A 17,840-nucleotide genomic window follows, 5' to 3' on the forward strand; every position below is an offset into this window, starting at 1 on the left:
TAGGAATTGCAATGAATCTGTAGATTGCTTTGGGCAGGATGGCCATTTTGACAATATTAAATCTTCCTATCCATGAACATGGGATGAGTTTCCACTTATTGGTGTCTTCTTTAATTTCTCTCATGAGTGTATTGTAGTTTTCAGTATAGGTCTTTCACTTCTTTGGTGTTTTATTCTTTTTGATGCAACTGTGAATGGAAATGTTTTCCTCATTTCTCTTTCTGCTAGTTCATTGTTAGTGTATAGGAATGCAACAGATTTCTGTGTATTAATTTTGTGTCCAGCAATTTTGCGTAATTCAGATATTAGATATAGTAGTTTTGGAGTGAATTCTTCAGGATTTTTTTTTATGTACAATATTATGTCATCTGCAAACAGGGACAGTTTAACTTCTTCCTTGCCAATCTGGATGCCTTTTATTTCTTTGTGCTGTCTGATTGCCATGGCTAGGACCTCCAGTACTATGTTGAATAGAAGTGGGGAGAGTGAACATCCTTGTCTTGTTCCTGATCTTAAAAGAAAAGCTTTCAGCTTTTCTTTGTTGGATGTGGGTTTCTTATATATGGCCTTTATTATGTTGATGTACTTGCCCTCTATACCCATTTTGTTGAAATTTTTATCATGAATGAATGTTGAATTTTGTCAAATGCTTTTTCACCATCTATGGATATGATCATGTGGTTTTTGTCCTTTTTTTGTTGATGTGGTGGATGATGTTGATGGATTTTTAAATATTGTACAATCCTTCCATCTCTGGAGTAAATCCTACTTGATCATGATGGATGATATTTTTTATGTATTTTTGAATTCAGTTTGCTAATATTTTATTGAGTATTTTTGCATCTATGTTTGTCAGGGATATTGATCTGTAATTTTCTTTTTTTGTGGTGTCTTTCCCTGGTTTTGGTATTACAGTGATGCTTATGGGCCTCGTAGAATGAGTTTGGAAGTATTCCCTCTTCTTCTACTCTTTGGAAAACTTTAAGGAGGATGGGTATTAGCTCTTCACTAAATGTTTGATAAAATGCAGCAGTGAAGCCATCTGCTCCAGAGCTTTTGTTCTTGGGTAGTTTTTTGATTACCAATTCAATTTCACTGCTGGTAATTGGTCTATTCAGATTTTATGTTTCTTTCTGGGTCAGCCTTGGAAGGTTGCATCTTTCTAGAAAGTTGTCCATTTCTTCTAGGTTATCCAGTTTGTTGGCATATAATTTTTCATACTATTCTCTAATAATTCTTTCTGTGGTATCTGTAGTTATTTTCCCTTTCTCATTTCTGATTCTGTTTATGTGTGCAGACTCTCTTTTTTCTTGATAAGTCTGGCTAGGGGGTTATCTATTTTGTTTATGTTCTTGAAGAACCAGCTCTTGCTTTCATTGATTCTTGCTATTGTTTTTATTCTTCTCAATTTTATTTATTCCTGCTCTAGTCTTTATTATGTCCCTCCTTCTACTGACTTTGGACCTCATTTGTTCTTCTTTCCTAGTTTTGTTAATTGTGAGTTTAGAGTGTCCATATGGGATTGTTCTTCTTTCCTGAGGTAGGCCCTTATTGCAATATATTTTCCTCTCAGCACCGCCTTTGCTGTGTCCCACCGATTTTGTGGTGTTCAATGATTGTTGTCATTTATCTCCATATATTGCTTGATCTCTGTTTTTATTTGGTCATTGATCCATTGGTTATTCAGGAGCATGTTCTGCAGCCTCCATGTGTTCATGGGACTTTTCATTTTCTTTGCATAATTTATTTTTAGTTTCATACCTTTGTCATCTGAGAAAGTGGTTGGTACAATTTCCATCTTTTTTAATTTACTGAGGCTCTTTTTGTGGCCTACTTTATGATCTATTCTTGAAAATGTTCCATGTGTACTTGAGAAGAATGTATATTCTGCTGCTTTGGGGTGTAGAGTTCTGTAGATGTCTGTTAGGTCCATCTGTTCTAATGTGTTGTTCAGGAGTCTTCATCTCTGTCTCCTTACTTATTTTCTGTCTGGTTGATCTGTCCTTTGGAGTGAGTGGAGTGTTGAAGTCTCCTAGAATAAATGCATTGCATTCTATTTCCTCCTTTAATTCTGTTAGTATTTGTTTCACATATGTATGTGCTCCTGTGTTGGGTGCATAGAAATTTTAATGGTTATATCTTCTTGTTGGATTGACCCCTTTATCATTATATAATGTCCTTCTTTGTCTCTTGTGACTTTCCTTGTTTTGAAGTCTATTTTGTCTGATACAAGTACTGCAACTCCTCCTTTTTCCTTCTGATTAGTTGCATGAAATATCTTTTTCCATCCCTTCACTTTTATTCTGTATATATCTTTGGGTATAAAGTGAATCTCTTGTAGGCAGAATATAGATGGGTCTTGTTTTTTTATCCATTCAGTGACTCCATGTCTTTTGATTAGTGCATTCAGTCAATTTACATTTAGGGTGATTATCGATAGGTATGTACTTATTGCCATTGCAGGCTTTAGATTCATGGTTACCAAAGGTTCAAGGTTAACTTCCTTACTATCTAAGAGTCTAACTTAACTCACTATATATGCTACCAGAAACAAACTCTAAAGGTTTTTTTTTTCTCCTCCTTTTTCTTCCTCCTTCATTCTTTATATATTAGGTATCTTATGCTGTACTCTTTGTCTATCCCTTGATTGACTTTGGGGATAGTTTATTTAATTTTGCATTTGCTTAGTAATTAACTGTTCTACTTTCTTTACTGTCATTTTATTACCTCTGGTGACAGCTATTAGACCTTAGGAACACTTCCATCTATAGCAGTCCCTCCAAAATATACTATAGACATGGTTTGTAGTAGATAAATTCTCTCAGCTTTTGCTTATCTGGAAATTGTTTAATCCCTCCTTCAAATTTAAATGATAATCTTGCCAGATAAAGTAATCTTGGTTTGAGGCCCTTCTGCTTAATTGCATTAAATACATCATGCCACTCCCTTCTACTGAGAAGTCTGATGATAGCCTGATGGGCTTTCCTATGTATGTGATCTTATTTCTTTCTCTGGCTGCTTTAACTAGTCTGTCATTATCCTTGATCTTTACCATTTTAATTACTATATGTCTTTGTGTTGCCTTCCTTGGGTCCCTTGTGTTGGGAGATATGTGCACTTCCATGGCTTTCCCAGATTGGGGAAGTTTTCAGCAATTACCTTGTCAAAGACACTTTCTATCCCTTTTGCTCTCTATTCTTCTTCTGATACCCCTATAATGCAAATATTATTCTGTTTGGATTGGCCACACAGTTCTCTCAATATTCTTCCATTCTTAGAGATCCTTTTTCTCTGTGTACCTCAGCTTCTTTGTATTCCTCTTTTCTAATTCCTATTTCATTTGTTGTCTCCTTCACTATATCTAATCTGTTTTTAATACCCTCCATTGTGCTCTTCAATGATTGGATTTCTGACCAGAATTCATTCCTGAGTTGTTGAATATCTTTCTGTACCTCCATGAGCATGTTAATGATTCTTATTTTGAACTCCCTTTCCAGAAGATTCATGAGGTTGATTTCATTTGAGTCTTTCTCAGGTTTTGTATTCATAATTTTACTTTGAACCAGGTTTCTTTGGCATTTCATATTTGTATATGGCACCCTTTAGTGCCCAAAAGCTCTACTCTCTGAGCTGGTCAGCCCCTGAAGCAATGTCAGTGGTTGCAAGGAAGCAGTATTGGTGCCTGGGGGGGATAGAAAGAGCTGTTTCCTGATTCCCAGCTGCTATGCCTGCCTCCACTGCCAGAACCAGTGGGCTGAGCACACAGGTATAAGCCTCTATGCTTTGCATTTCTGATTGCTGTAGACAGGACTTCCCTCTGACTGGCCTAATGCCAGGGTAGGGTTTGCCGGTTTGCGAGCTAGGTGGGGCTGGCCAGGAGAAAGGTGCAGTAGGCTGCATATCACAGAGGGGGTCCTTGGAGCTGTGTAGCCAGCCAGGGAGCTAGAGAGCCTGAAGACTGAGAAAGTTTCCAACCTGCTGGGCAGAGTGCACCTGGATAATTTTGTCTACCTGTCCTTTCTCCTGAGCAGTAAGCTCTGTGAAATTCTTGCCCCTATAGCAGCCGTCTTGCTGTTAGGAAGTCTCTCAGACTGTCTGCCTTTCTTTTGTCCCAGAGTAGCTGGATATGGATCCCTACTTTCCACAAGTGACTAGAATCTCAGTCTCTCCAGGTATTCTGCCTGTTTTAGCTTTCCAACCCCCTAATCATGAGACTGTCATAAAAGCACCATGAAACGTAGGTTTGTGCTCCCAGAGCAGATCTCCAGAATTAGGTATTCAGCAGTCCCAGGCCTCCACTCCCTCCCCACTCCATTTCTCTTCCTCCTACTGGTAAACTGGGGTAGGGGAAGGGCTTGAGTCCAGCCGGGCCATGGCTTTGGTATGTTACCCTGTTCCATGATGTTTATTCTTTTCTCCAGGTGAATGCAGTTTGGTGCAGCCCTCTTTCCTGTTGCTCTTTCAGGATTAGTCATATTAATTATATTTTCATATTATAGGTGGTTTTAGGAGGTAGCCTCTGTCTCACCTCTCATGCCACCATCTTTAATCCTTTCTCTCTAATCCAAATTTCATAATCATTGCTGCTATGTATACTGCCTCCCCATAAATGTGAGGCTAAATTCTATTTGAAGCCTAAGCCTCTCATTCAGTAAGACTCCTCCCATTGGAGTTGATGATGATTGCACCAAATTCTCTTGCAGCGCTTATCCTTCATCCCATTCTCCTGCAGGCTGCTCATCCCCATCATTCTCCACAATCCCTTGTGTCAGCCTTGACAACCTCTTTGGAGCTTTCTCCAGGTAATTCTTATTTATTCTTTAAACCTCCGACTGCCACTCTTGGAGTTCAAACCATCTGACTCTAGTATGAGATAAGGTTTTGGCATCTATATTTATCTATATTATCCTGAAAGCAGACATGAGTTTTCTGGAGCAGAGTTATTATGACTTACAGCAATAACCTCATCATTTCTACTGCGTCTTAACTCTTCCTTTCTGGGACTATTCAATGAAAACCAGATGTCACCCTTTCTGTTATCAGGGTCTGTACTATAGGCAAGGAACCCAAAATATAAATCTGCAAGCTTATAGAATAAGGGCAGGTTTCCCAATTCTCTCCTGGAAAAAAGAAAACTTTTCTCTCTAATGTAAACAAAGTGTCCTGTGGAATTAAAGGGAAGGATCCTGAGCTCTGGTCCTTTGGAATATAAACAGATAATCTCCAGGAGGAAGCCAAGTACCTACAGGCTCATAATCCCTGGATGTCTCCATGGTCTGGGTTTCACTCCTCTTCTGAAATGTAAACATTTACCTCAGGGAAGGTAAATCTTTCAGAATGGTCTCTTACTATCTAATCACCCTTTAAATATCAAGACTTGTCCTTTGACCCAGATCCAAGGTTTCTTTGCTCTAAAAGTTCTAACCATATAGAAACAAAAATATTTTCCCTACAAGCCCCACACCACCCTCTGTTCCTCCTCAAGCTGCCATCTCCCAATTTTCCTGTTCATTATTCCCCATTCATGAGCAGCATTAGATATTGGCTCTTGAACCTCCTCTAAATTCTGCCATCATCCTGGAGAATTCATAAACACATGTGCACAACTGTTTGGTAAGTGAGGAAGCCTGATATTTGAGCAAAATTAAGGTAACTCCATGAAGGGTTACATCAGTCAAGATCAAGGACTGAAAACACAGTAGCCACTCTGTGCACCTGAAGTATGCAGGTTTCATACAAAGAATTAGGAGTAGCTGGAAGAGCTAAGGGAACGAAACACAAGAAATTCCTTGCTAAAAACATGAGCCTATAGCATGGACTTGAATGTCTCACAAGAAGCTAAGAAACTATTTCACACTTCACATCTTCATTTCCCCTCAGTACCTCCTGAGAGAATAATGGCCTCTCCTCTTGTACTTTCCAGTTGGCAGACTCTCACTCAGTAGGATCCTGAAAAACCCAGTTTGTCTGCCCTAAAAAAGAGATCCTAATAGGGGTTTGGAGATGATTCCAAGTTAACTACAGACAATCAGCACAAAGAGTAGAGTCATGGTCCTCTCTGTTTATTCTCCTGTTCAAAGCATTTGTGATGGAAAACACTTTCTCCAGCAGTTTTTGCTTTTCTGCATTTCAAGAGATGGCTTCAGGGAACCATTTCCTGGAGGGAAGTGCTGTCATTATATATTTAGTCATTCCAACTAGGAAGTACTCAGCTTTCTTTTCAGCAAAGACAAACATTGATAAATGATGGTATCCTAAACCATCTTTTAACTACAAAATTAAAATGTTGAATATAAATTCACAAATGGAATGCAGCAGCTGCTTGAATACATGTGAAAGTGGATCCTCTGCTATATTTTCAAGGATATATTCTAAACCATTTTCATTAGGGAAGAGTTTCCCCTAAAATCATGAAATTCAAATCATGAATATCAAATATCCTTTGATGTTTCAGGTTTTCATGATTGAAAAATTCTGTGCGTTTTCTGCTACATTAAGTGAAAATGGAAAAGTAAAATGGTTGAATGAATGGTGGCATGAAATTTCTTTTAAGTCAGCATGAACCCACAGAAACCAAGAAACATGAAAAGTTCATCAGTTTAAAAATGGACTAAACTCATTAGTAAAAAACTGAAAAAGTCTATCCAACTTGAAATTAATCTTCTAGATCTTTCAAAATAGAAACATACCTGTATGGTCTATTCTGAAAACTTAGTATTAACTTCATGGGACGTTTTAAAAATCAAAGTACAACATAGAAACACGGACAGTCCCCTGTTGTCATATAGCATTTACTGAACAGTCACTCAGCAAAACGCTGAGAGAATTTCAAATGTGCCATGAAGGCAGGGAATGGAGACTAGAAGTATAGATGTTCTGTGGAATACAAAAGTAAAAAATAATCAACTACTGGATAACCTGATGTAACTGGAAACTGAATACTGGAGCTAAAAAGATAATCTGCTCTTCAAAGACCCCTCTGCATATATAGAGTGTCACATATATATATATATATGGACACAAAAAGGAAGTTCAGAAGAAATTACCCATATGAATCTTATCTTCTCACTGCCCCCTCAAGCAGACTATTGCCACTCCTGTCTCAGAACAATAATTGAAACTCTTTCCTGTACTTCTCTGCCCCTCTCTGGTCCTCCTCCTTTTATGAAGGAGAGTATTTATTGGCAGGAGCACACAGTACACATCATATACCTATCCCAATGTTTGGCTTTATGGGTACAAGTCAAATCAAACAGTCTTATTTCACACAGAAGAAAATAGAGAATGCAAATTATTGCATATCCAGAACCTGCCCTTCTCTGGAAAAAGTAACCTCCCACCAACATCTGCATAATTCTCCTCTCCCTACTCTACCACATGGTCCAAGTGGGTGCTGCGTGTTCTACTTGATCTTTTAGTCGCTTGGGAGAGCTGACTGGTCTGGGGTGGGAACTTGACCCAAACCAGACCAACCAAAGGTGTTGCCTCTGACTTCCCTAAACAAAAACAAAAAATCAGTCAGTCCCTTTCTAAGAACAGAAGTTATAAAGTGTAATGCTCTCAAGCTATTAGTAGACATGTTTCCCACTAAACACAAGAAAGTTTGTGACAGAATAATAAAAGTAATGGCAGTGAAACTGGGAAAAATTGAGAAGAGAGAAAGGCAAGCATATTCTTATGAAAACTCAATATTTTTTAGATGCTTGGAGTGTGCATTTGTGTAACACTAAAAATAGGTTGAGAGAAGGATATCAAAGTCCTTGTAAGCTAGGCTAAGGACTTGATTTATTCTTATAAAAAGTGAAAGGGTTCACTGAAAGACTTTAATCAGAGAATCCCACATCTTTTAATTTCACAAAGCCCAAACTCTCCAGGATTTAGCTCTGGAAGCAAAATCTCCTGAAACTCACCAAGTGGTTCCTGGTATTCCTTTCTCCCTTCTCTGCAGGTACAGAGATTTCCTTTAGAGCCTGGCTGAGAAATAGATACAGTTGTTTCCTTATACCCTAAGCAAACAAGTTTAAACAGGAGCCTTTGAAGAGGATGTATTTTATTTTAAGGTAGAAAAAAAGAGAATTCAACACAAAGAAGAAAGGAATAGAATTATGGCCAATCAGGCTTGTCACTAACAGGTTTGGATAGTTCCCTCAGAAGTATATGCCTGAGTCCCCCAGGTGCTGTTCTACCACACGTCCCATCTGAGATTCTTGCACTGGAGACCCAAGAATTGTCATAACTACCTCCAGCTCCAGTTCTGACTCTACAAAAGAATTATAACCCACCACATCCTCCTGGACTCTCAACACCTTCAAAGTCAAAAACAAGTGAGCCAGATTTCTTCTATGCTGCCCATTGAAGAACTCCATCTTTGTCTGCTCATTTGTTTCCAGTTTGAGAGTAACATTTCTTCCTCATGTGACTGACATCAATAAGTCATTAGCCTTCAACATAAAATTGAATTATTTTAACCTACATGGCTAGAGAGCTTAATGATTATTTTATGAATTTAGCAAAAAAAGATTTACATGTAATAACAGGACCCTAGTTTTTGGGGAAGGTAATAGTGCAAATGGGGAGTAGGAGTTTTAGGTGTGAAAGATGAAAACCTAATTTCATGATGATGAGGCTCTCATCTCATGAATGATGAGGAAGAGGAAAGACACATTTGAAACATATTTAAGGTCTATAACTAACAGAACTTGGTGATGAGTGAGACGAAAATGAGAAAAGAATCTAGAACAGTTCCCAAATGCTGTTTAAAAATTTGATAGACAATGGACTTACTAGCCAAGAGAAAATAAAGAGGAAGCAAACAGATTTGGTGAAGAAAATGACAAGTTCAATTTTGGACATGTTTTATTCAAGTCACTGGTAAAATAGGAAAGTTGAGATGTTCAGTAGGTAGTTGGAATGTGAATCAGGAATGAAAACTGCATGGGAACTCTAGCAATAAAGCCAATCCAATAAAAATCACCAAGAATATAAATGTAGTCCAACAAATTGAGGTTTATTCAGTTGCTGCAACAAAGGAAAATGGAAACCACAAGAAATCTGGGCCATCTAAGTCAGAGGAAATAAAAAGGGGCTTTCTGCAGGATTAGGGCTTGTCCTTAATGATTTTTGAGGGAGGACTAGGAGAAATGAAGATCTGATTTGGAATGGAAACTATCTTGAAGCAAAGACAGTAGAACAGTATATCTCAGTAGTCTTTGCTTAGAAAGAACAGAGAGCGGCTTGGAAATTATTGGTAATGAAGTGGTAATCAATCAAAGGAAATGACTGTTACAGTATTTCACAGCTGCAGTGTGATCTTGGAAGAAATATAATTTTCTGTTGAGTCTACAATTAGTTCTATATATGTCTATTATCACAGTCTGATTATTAGCAGAGCTCATATTTATTCCATCATCCCCTGGACATATGTTTACTTTTCTAGTTCTAAGCTGATTTTTACTATCTCAATATATTTTACTGTCATCAGCTTATAGTTGGTAAACTATGGAAATAGGCTAGAACTCTTGAAAACACAACAATAAGAAAACAACCCAATTAAAAAGTGGGCCAAAGCCCTTAATAGACATCTCATCAGAGAAGATACATGGATGAGAAATAAGCATGTGTAAAGATGCTCCACATCATATGTCATCTGGAAAATGCGAATTAAAACAATGAGCTACCACTATACACCTATTAGAAGAGCCAAAATCTACCACTCTGACACTACCAAATTCTGGCAATGATGTGTGAAACAACAGGAATTCTCATTCATTGCTGGTGAGAATGCAGAATGGTACAGTCACTTTGTAAGACAGTTTGGCATTTTCTTACAAAACTAAAAGTACTCTTACTATACAATCCAGCAATCACCCTCCTTGGTATTTACCCAAAGGAGCTGAAAACAGTTCACACAGGAACCTGCACACAGATGTTTATAGGAGTTTATTCATAATAGCTAAAACTTGGAAGCAAGCAAAATGTCTTCGGTAGGATAATGGATACATTATGATACATTCAGACAATGGAATATTATTCAATACTAAAAGACATGAGGAAACTTTTGCATATTACTAAGTGAAAGAAGCCAATCTGATAAGGCTACATATTGTATGATATCTAACTACATGACATTCTCAAGAAGAGAAAATTATGAGAGCAGTAAAAAGATCAGTCGTTGTTAAGGGGTAGGTTTTGGGGCTGTGAATAGCTGGAGCATAGAGGATTTTTAAAGCAGTGAAAGTACTCTGAATGATACGATAATGATGAATACATATCAGAATACATTTCTCCAAACCCATAGAATGTATCCCATGAGTGAACCAAAATGTAAGCTGTGGACTTTGGGCAATTATGATGTGTCAATGTAGGATCATCAGTTGTAACAAGTGTACAACTCTGGGGGGGGATGTTGATAATGAGGGAGGATATGCATGCTTGGGGACAGGAGATGAAAGTTATCTTTGGAATAGAAGCTATCTTGAAGCAAAGACAGTAGTAACTGTATCTCAGTAGTGTTTGTTCAGAAGGCAGAAAGAATAGAGAGGGGCTTGGGAATTATTGGTAGTCTTTGTTCAGGAAAATCTCTGCACTTTCCCCTCAATAGTGTTGTGAACCTAAAACTGCTTTTAAACATTGTCTTAATAAAAAAATTAAAAGGAGAATGAATAAGCACTACAGATGCTTGCAGTCACCATGTACACCCTATGATGTTTGGGGAAACTGAGTCCCAAAGAGACTAAATAATTTACCCAAGTACACACACAATCTATTTGACATTTAGGCTCTTTCATATGGCAAATTACACTGGCAAAAAGATAAAAAGCTTAAAATGTTTTTAGATTAACATGGTTTTCTCTTGATTTAAGCATTTGTCCTGTCCCAGTAAAGTTTTGCTTTTAGAGAAAATCTGAATCACAACTCTATTCTTATCTTACATTAAAGAATTGAAGCTACATTTGGTACTAAAACATGATTTCTAGAAAATAGCTCTTTTTAAACAATGAAATGTGAAATTGACCTTGAGACACAAATTTTTATTCCTCCTCTCCATATGCAGATTTTTCAAGTGACTTAAAGGAAGGCTAAAAAGTTTTATAGTGAAGTAAAACCACTTTAAATATAATTCCAATGAACATTAATTGGAATCAGATTAAGATAAAAGTCTTAAAATGTTCCAGAGAGAGAGAAGGGCAGTGAGGATGTTATTCTTCATAGTCTTCTTGATAGGGTACTTCCTGGGAGTCATGTAGGGAAGTCAACAGTCAAGCAAACCTCAACTGGCCCAAGTCATCTCAAAACTGGAGGTTCACTGACTACATGATTGGTTTTCCCTAAGTGGCCCTGTCCAGAGTGCTATTTAATCTCTTGGGCCTCTAGGGTTTTTACCCTCACCCTTCAATCATTTGGCCAGTAAGAGCACTTTCCCATTTTGAATATTGGTTCTCAATTAGAAAACACTGCCAAGGCCAGCTGTGACCTTTGCAATGGGATCCCTCCCCTGCAACTCTCATCAATCCCTCTGCATGGATCTCAAGTCTCACATGTTCATGATTCATGGAACTGCTCTTAACACAGCAGAGAGATTTCTACAGTTTCTGTCTCACAACTTTTGATTTCATCATCTTTCTTGTACCACAGTGCCTCTGAGATGAGTTACTGTATCAGATAGCAACTAGCTGTAACAAAGATCCAATGAGAAACAGTCATTTTTTTAAATTCCAGAGTAAGAAAGACCAGAGTTTCAAAATTAGCAGAAGGAAATAACAAAGATCAGAGCAGAAATAAGCAAAAGAGACTAGATAAACAATAGAAAAGAACAATGAAACTAAGATCTGTCTTCTTGATCAGATAAACAAAATTGACAAAGCTTTATATAGACTAAGAAAAAAGAGACAAAATTCAAATAAATAAAATAAGAAAAGGAGATATTATAACTGAGACCACAAAAACTCAAAAGATTATAATAGAATATTATGAACAATTATATGCCAAGAAATTGCATAACCTAAAAAGAAATGGATAAATTCCAAGGAACATAAACCTACCTAGACTAAATCATGAAGAAATAGAAAATTTGGAAAGACCAATAATAAGTAAGGAGATTGAATCAGTAATCTCCCAACAAAGGAAATTCAGGACCAGATGTTTTCCCTGGTGAGGTCTACTAAACATTTAAAGAAGAATTAATACTAATCCTTCTCAAACTCTCCCAAAAAATTAAAGAGGAGGGAACACTTCCAAACACATTTATGAGGTCAACATTACCCTAAATACCAAAGCCAGAAATGGACATTACAAAAAAAGAGATCAGAATGTAATGGTTGCCAGAGTCTAGAGGGTAGGGGAAGTGGAGAGATGTTGGTCAAAGGGTACAAACTTCCCAGTTATAAGAGGAATGAATTCTGGGGACCTAAAGTACAGGATGGTGATCATAGTTAAGAATATGTATTATACACTTGAAAGTTGCTAGAATAGTAGATCCTAAATATTCTCAGCACAAAAAAGAAATAATTATGTGAAGTGATAAAGGTGTTAACTAATGCTACGGTGGTATTCATCTCACAATATGTTAGCCTATCATGTCAATACACTGTATACCTTAAACTTATACAATATTATATGTCAATTATATCACAATAAAGCTGGAAAAAATTAAACAATTTGCAATAAAAAACCACAACAAAATAGCCCAGGGCTAGTAGACAGCTTCCTAATGGATAATGGGTATTATAGATGATAATAATAAAAGTAATAATAAATAACAATTATTTAGAGCATATTATGTGCAGGTACTGTTCTAAACACTTTATTTACATATACTACCTCAGTTAATCTTCTTATCATCCCTCTGAGGTAGGTATTATTATTATCCCCATTTTACAGATGTGGAAACTGAGGCATAGGAAGTTGTAAGAACTAAACCGTGAGAGAGGTAATGGAGTCAGGATGCAGACCAAGTTCTTAACCTGCATTCACTACTTCTACAGTGAATTGTTCCCCTTACATTCAGATACTATAAAAGTCTCCTCTTCTTTTTCTATAATCAGTCACAGTCAATATTTTTTATGTACAAGTAATCCCCCCCAGTTTTGCCAGTAGGAGCTCCTACAAGCTGACTTGAATATTCTTTTGACACACCCCTCTATTAGTCTTTGAGTATTTCAAGAACGTATATGTTCTTGCCCACCAAGATATCTCAGTTCATCATGTATTTTCTCTGTCCTCAGACCACTCGCAAGATACTTCAGGGAGCTCTGAAGGATCAGTATTTCTTCTGTTTATATAAAATAATAATAATAATAAAATGTTCCAAAAACAACCAACACCAAATATTACCTTTAACAGAGAACAGTAAAATAATTTCCCAGTTCATTAATTAGGGTATGGTTGGGTTTTTATTATCAAGAATAAATGTTTGAAGTAACAGACTTTGTCTCATTAAAGTTATGATTCCCAGATGAGTAAAGCCAGGACTTTATTTGATCATCATAGTGGAGAGCCAGGCACAGTTCATAACTTCATGGTCAATCAAGGCACAGATTTTTACTTAATCTGACAAACAGTTCTCACCAGAAGACATATAAATGAAATTTAATTTATTAACTTGATAATTAAACTGATAACTTTTTAATCAAGACATATTAATCACATCAGCATTCTTATATCCTAAAAGGACTTTTCTCTAATCATACTCTACATATGGGTACTATAAAAACAAAGCAGGTCACATGAACCAGAAGTTTCCCCTTTGCCCCAAAGGAAATAAAGTTTCCATAAATCTCAAGAAATTTCCTGGAAGACAAAACCTACCAATCTATCCTCTAAAATATATTACACTTGACACTGTAGGACCAAGTCCTACTTTTAAATTGACTTAGAAAGTTAAAAATATGTGAATAAACCAAGTTACTCTAGAGCATACTTAGGAAGTGTATAAACTTTGGTATCAGATCAAATGTAGATTTTAATCCCAGTTCATAAACCTTATGAACTCTGTGATGCTAGTTGAGTTATTAAAGTTCTCTATGCCTCAGTCTTCTCATCTTTTAAGTCAGTTATTGTGGGAGGTGAACAAAATAATTCATTCAGGTACATAGCATAAAGCCTGAAGAGTAAGTGCTCAATAGCTATGGCTATTATTGGCTTTCCTCACTTATCACTAGTGACTTCAATTACTAAGGTCACCTATATAAGATTGGGCCAAGTGATTCTTCAGTGACAAATTAATCCAAAGTCTCACTGGTTTAGACATATACCAGTTATTTCTCACTCAAACCAAGACCACTGTGGGTCCTGGCAACTCTCCAAGGTAGCTGCCCCCATGCAGTGACTCAACAATCCAGGCTGCTTTAGTTTCTCTGCTGTACAGAAGCCTGGCATCCACGCTGACCTCAAATGTCTGTCCCCAGACATGACTGTCAGCACAGCCTTGCGGCATCCTGCCAGTGTCTAGTGGAAGAGCCTACACTTAATTAAGAAATTAGGCCTCATGGAGAGTATTCAAGATGGCAGCATGAGAGGTGAGACAGAGAACTCCTCCCAAAACCACAAATGTACAAAAATATAGTTAATTAATACAACTAACCCTAAAACAGGAACAGGAAAGAAGGCTGAAGCAGACTGCATACAGACCTCAAAAACAGAGCAGACCTCACGAAACAGGGTAACATACCAAAGCCTTGATCCAGTGGGAGCGAGCCCTTCCCCCACCCCAGCTCACCAGCAGGAGGAAGAGAAATGGAGCGGGGAGGGGGTGGAAGCCTGGGACTACTAAACACCCAGCCCTGGAGGTCTGCTTTGTGAGCAGAAACCTACATTGTGTGGTGCTCAGGAGGTTGCGGAGCTGGGACAGGCGGAGTGATTGAGAGACTGAGATTCTGGCCTTTTGTAGAGGACGGGATCCATATCTGCCCACTCTGGGACAAAGGAAAGGCAGACGGTCTGAGAGGCTTCCTAGCAGCAATAAGGCTGCTGAAGGGGCAGGGTTTGCACAAAGCTTGCTGTGCAGGAGAAGGGATAGCTGGACAAGGTTGTCTGGGCATGCTCTGCCCAGCAGGTTGGGAACTTTGAGGGGCTTCAGGCGCTCCATCCCCCTGGGTGGCTGCTCAGCTCCAAGGCCCCCCACTGTGACATGCAGCCTGCTGAGCCTTCCTCATGGCCTGACGGCACTGATTTTGCAAAACGGCAGTCACTGTGCTGGCATAAGGCCAGTGACAGGGAGGCACCACATACAACAGCTAGAGACCCAAAGCACAGAGGCTTACACCTGTGTGCTTGGTCCACTGGCTCTGATACTGGAGACAGGAATCAGGAAACAGATCTTTCCTCCTCCCAGGCACCAGCACCACACCCCTATGACCCCCAACCTCACTCTACAGGCTGAGCAGCTCCAGAGACTGGAGCTCCTGGGCACCAGAGGGCACCACATAGAAATATGAAATGTCAACAGAATCTGGTTCAGACCAAAACCCCACAAAGCCCCAAAAAAAGGCCAAATGAATCTGAACTCACCAATCTTACTGAGAGTTCAAAATAAAAATCATAAACATGCTTATGTAGGTACAGAAAAATATTCAGGAACTATGAACAAGTTTAAGATGGAGATTCAATATAATAGAATTCAAATGGAATAGAAATTAGAGAAGAGGAATACAAAGAAGCAGAGGCACAGAGAGAAAAATGAATCTCTAAGAATAAAAGAATATTGAGAGAACTGTGTGACCAATCCAAATGGAACAATATTCGCATTATAGAGGTACCAGGAGAAGAAGAGAGAGAAAAAGAGATAGAAAGTGTCATTGATGAGGTAATTGCTGAAAACTTCCCGAATCTGGGGAAGGAGATATTCTCTCAAGACATGGAGGTTCCCAGATCTCCCAACACAAGGGACCCAAAGAAGACAACATCAAAACATATAATAATTAAAATGGCAAAGATCAAGGATAAAGACAGACTTTTAAAAGCAGCTAGAGAGAAAAAAGATCATATACAAAGGAAAACCCATCAGGCTATTATCATATTTCTCAACAGAAAACTTACAGGCGAGAAGGGAGTGGAATAATATATTTAATGCAATGAACCAGAAGTGCCTTGAACCAAGAATACTCTACCCAGCAAGGTTATCATTTAAATTTGAAGGAGGGATTAAACAATTTTCAGATAAGCAAAAGCTGAGAGAATTTACCTCCCACAAATCACCTCTACAGTGCATTTTGGAGGGACTACTATGGATGAAAGTATTCCTAAGGCTAAAGAGATGTCACCCAAGGGATAGACAAATAGTATAGAATATGATTCATAACATACAAAGAATGGAGGAGGAAGAAAAAGGAGGAAAAAAAAAGAAAAGGACCTTTAGGTTGTGTTTACTAGCATATGAACTGAGTTAAATAAGACTGTTAGATAGTAAGGGAATTACCCTTGAACCTTTGGTAACCACGAATCTAAAGCCTGCAACGGAAATAAGTACATACCTATAGATAATAAAATGAATTGTAAATGGTCTGAATGCACCAATCAAAAGATATAGAGTCACTGAATGGATAAAAAGACAAGACCCATCTATATGCTGCCTACAAGAGACTCACTTTAAACCCAAAGACATACACAGAGTAAAAGTAAAGGGATGGAAAAGATATTTCATGCAGAGAGAGAAAAAAGCAGGAGTTGCAGTACTTATATCAGACAAAACAGACTTCAAAACAAAGAAAGTCACAAGAGACAAAGAGGGACATTACATAATGATAAAGGGTTCAGTCCAACAAGAGGATATAACTATTATCAATATCTATGTACCCAACACAGGATCACCTACATATGTGAAACAAATACTAACAGAATTAAAGGGGAAAATAGAATGCAATGCATTCATTCTAGGAGACTTCAACACACGACTCACTCCAAAGGACAGATCAACCAGACAGAAAGTAAGTATAGAGACAGAGGCACTGAACAACATATTAGAACAGATGGACCTAACAGACATCTGCAGAACACTCCATCTAAAAGCAACAGGATACAAATTCCTCTCAAGTGCACATGGAACATTTTCCAGAATAAATCATATACTAGGCCATAAAAAAGACACTCTGTAAATTTAAAAAGATTTAAATTGTGCCAATGGTCTTCTCAGACCACAAAGGTATGAAACTATGAATAAATTACACAAAGAAAATGAAAAAGCCCACAAACACATGGAGGCTTAATAACATGCTCCTAAATAATCAATGGATCAATGACCAAATAAAAACAGAGATCAAGCAATATATGGAGACAAATAAAAACAATAATTCAACACCACAAAAATCTGTGGGACTCAGCAAAGGCCATGCTAAGAGGGAAATATAATGCCATACAGGCCTACTTCAGGAAAGAAGAACAACTCCAAATGAACAGTCTAAACTCACAATTAATAAAACTACAAAAGGAAGAACAAATGAGACCCAAAGTCAGTAGAAGGAGGGATATAATAAAGATTAAAGCAGAAATAAATAAAATCGAGAATAATAAAACAATAGAAATAATCAATGAAAGCAGGAGCTGGTTCTTTGAGAAAATAAACAAAATAGATAAACCCCTAGCCAGACATATCAAGAAAAAAAGAGAGTCTACACACATAAACAGAATCAGAAATGAGAAAGGAAAAATCACTATGGACACCACAGAAATACAAAGAATTATGAGAGAATACTATGAAAAATTACATGCTAACAAACTACATAACCTAGAAGAAATGGACAACTTTCTAGAAAAATACAACCTTCCAAGGCTAACTCAGGAAGAAACAGAAAATCTGAATAGACCTATTACCAGCAAAGAAACTGAATTTGTAACCAAAAAAGTAC

General features: G+C 37.7%; 1 long non-coding RNA gene across 2 annotated transcripts in view; it reads right to left on the bottom strand.

The window, feature by feature from the left end:
• Window positions 1-17,840, bottom strand: part of LOC118969143 (uncharacterized) — a 201,759-nt gene that overhangs the window by 129,939 nt on the left and 53,980 nt on the right. The gene's annotated exons all lie outside the window — the stretch shown is intronic.

The sequence above is a fragment of the Manis javanica genome, chromosome 7 (genome assembly GCF_040802235.1).
Source record: "Manis javanica isolate MJ-LG chromosome 7, MJ_LKY, whole genome shotgun sequence".
NCBI lineage: Eukaryota > Metazoa > Chordata > Mammalia > Pholidota > Manidae > Manis > Manis javanica.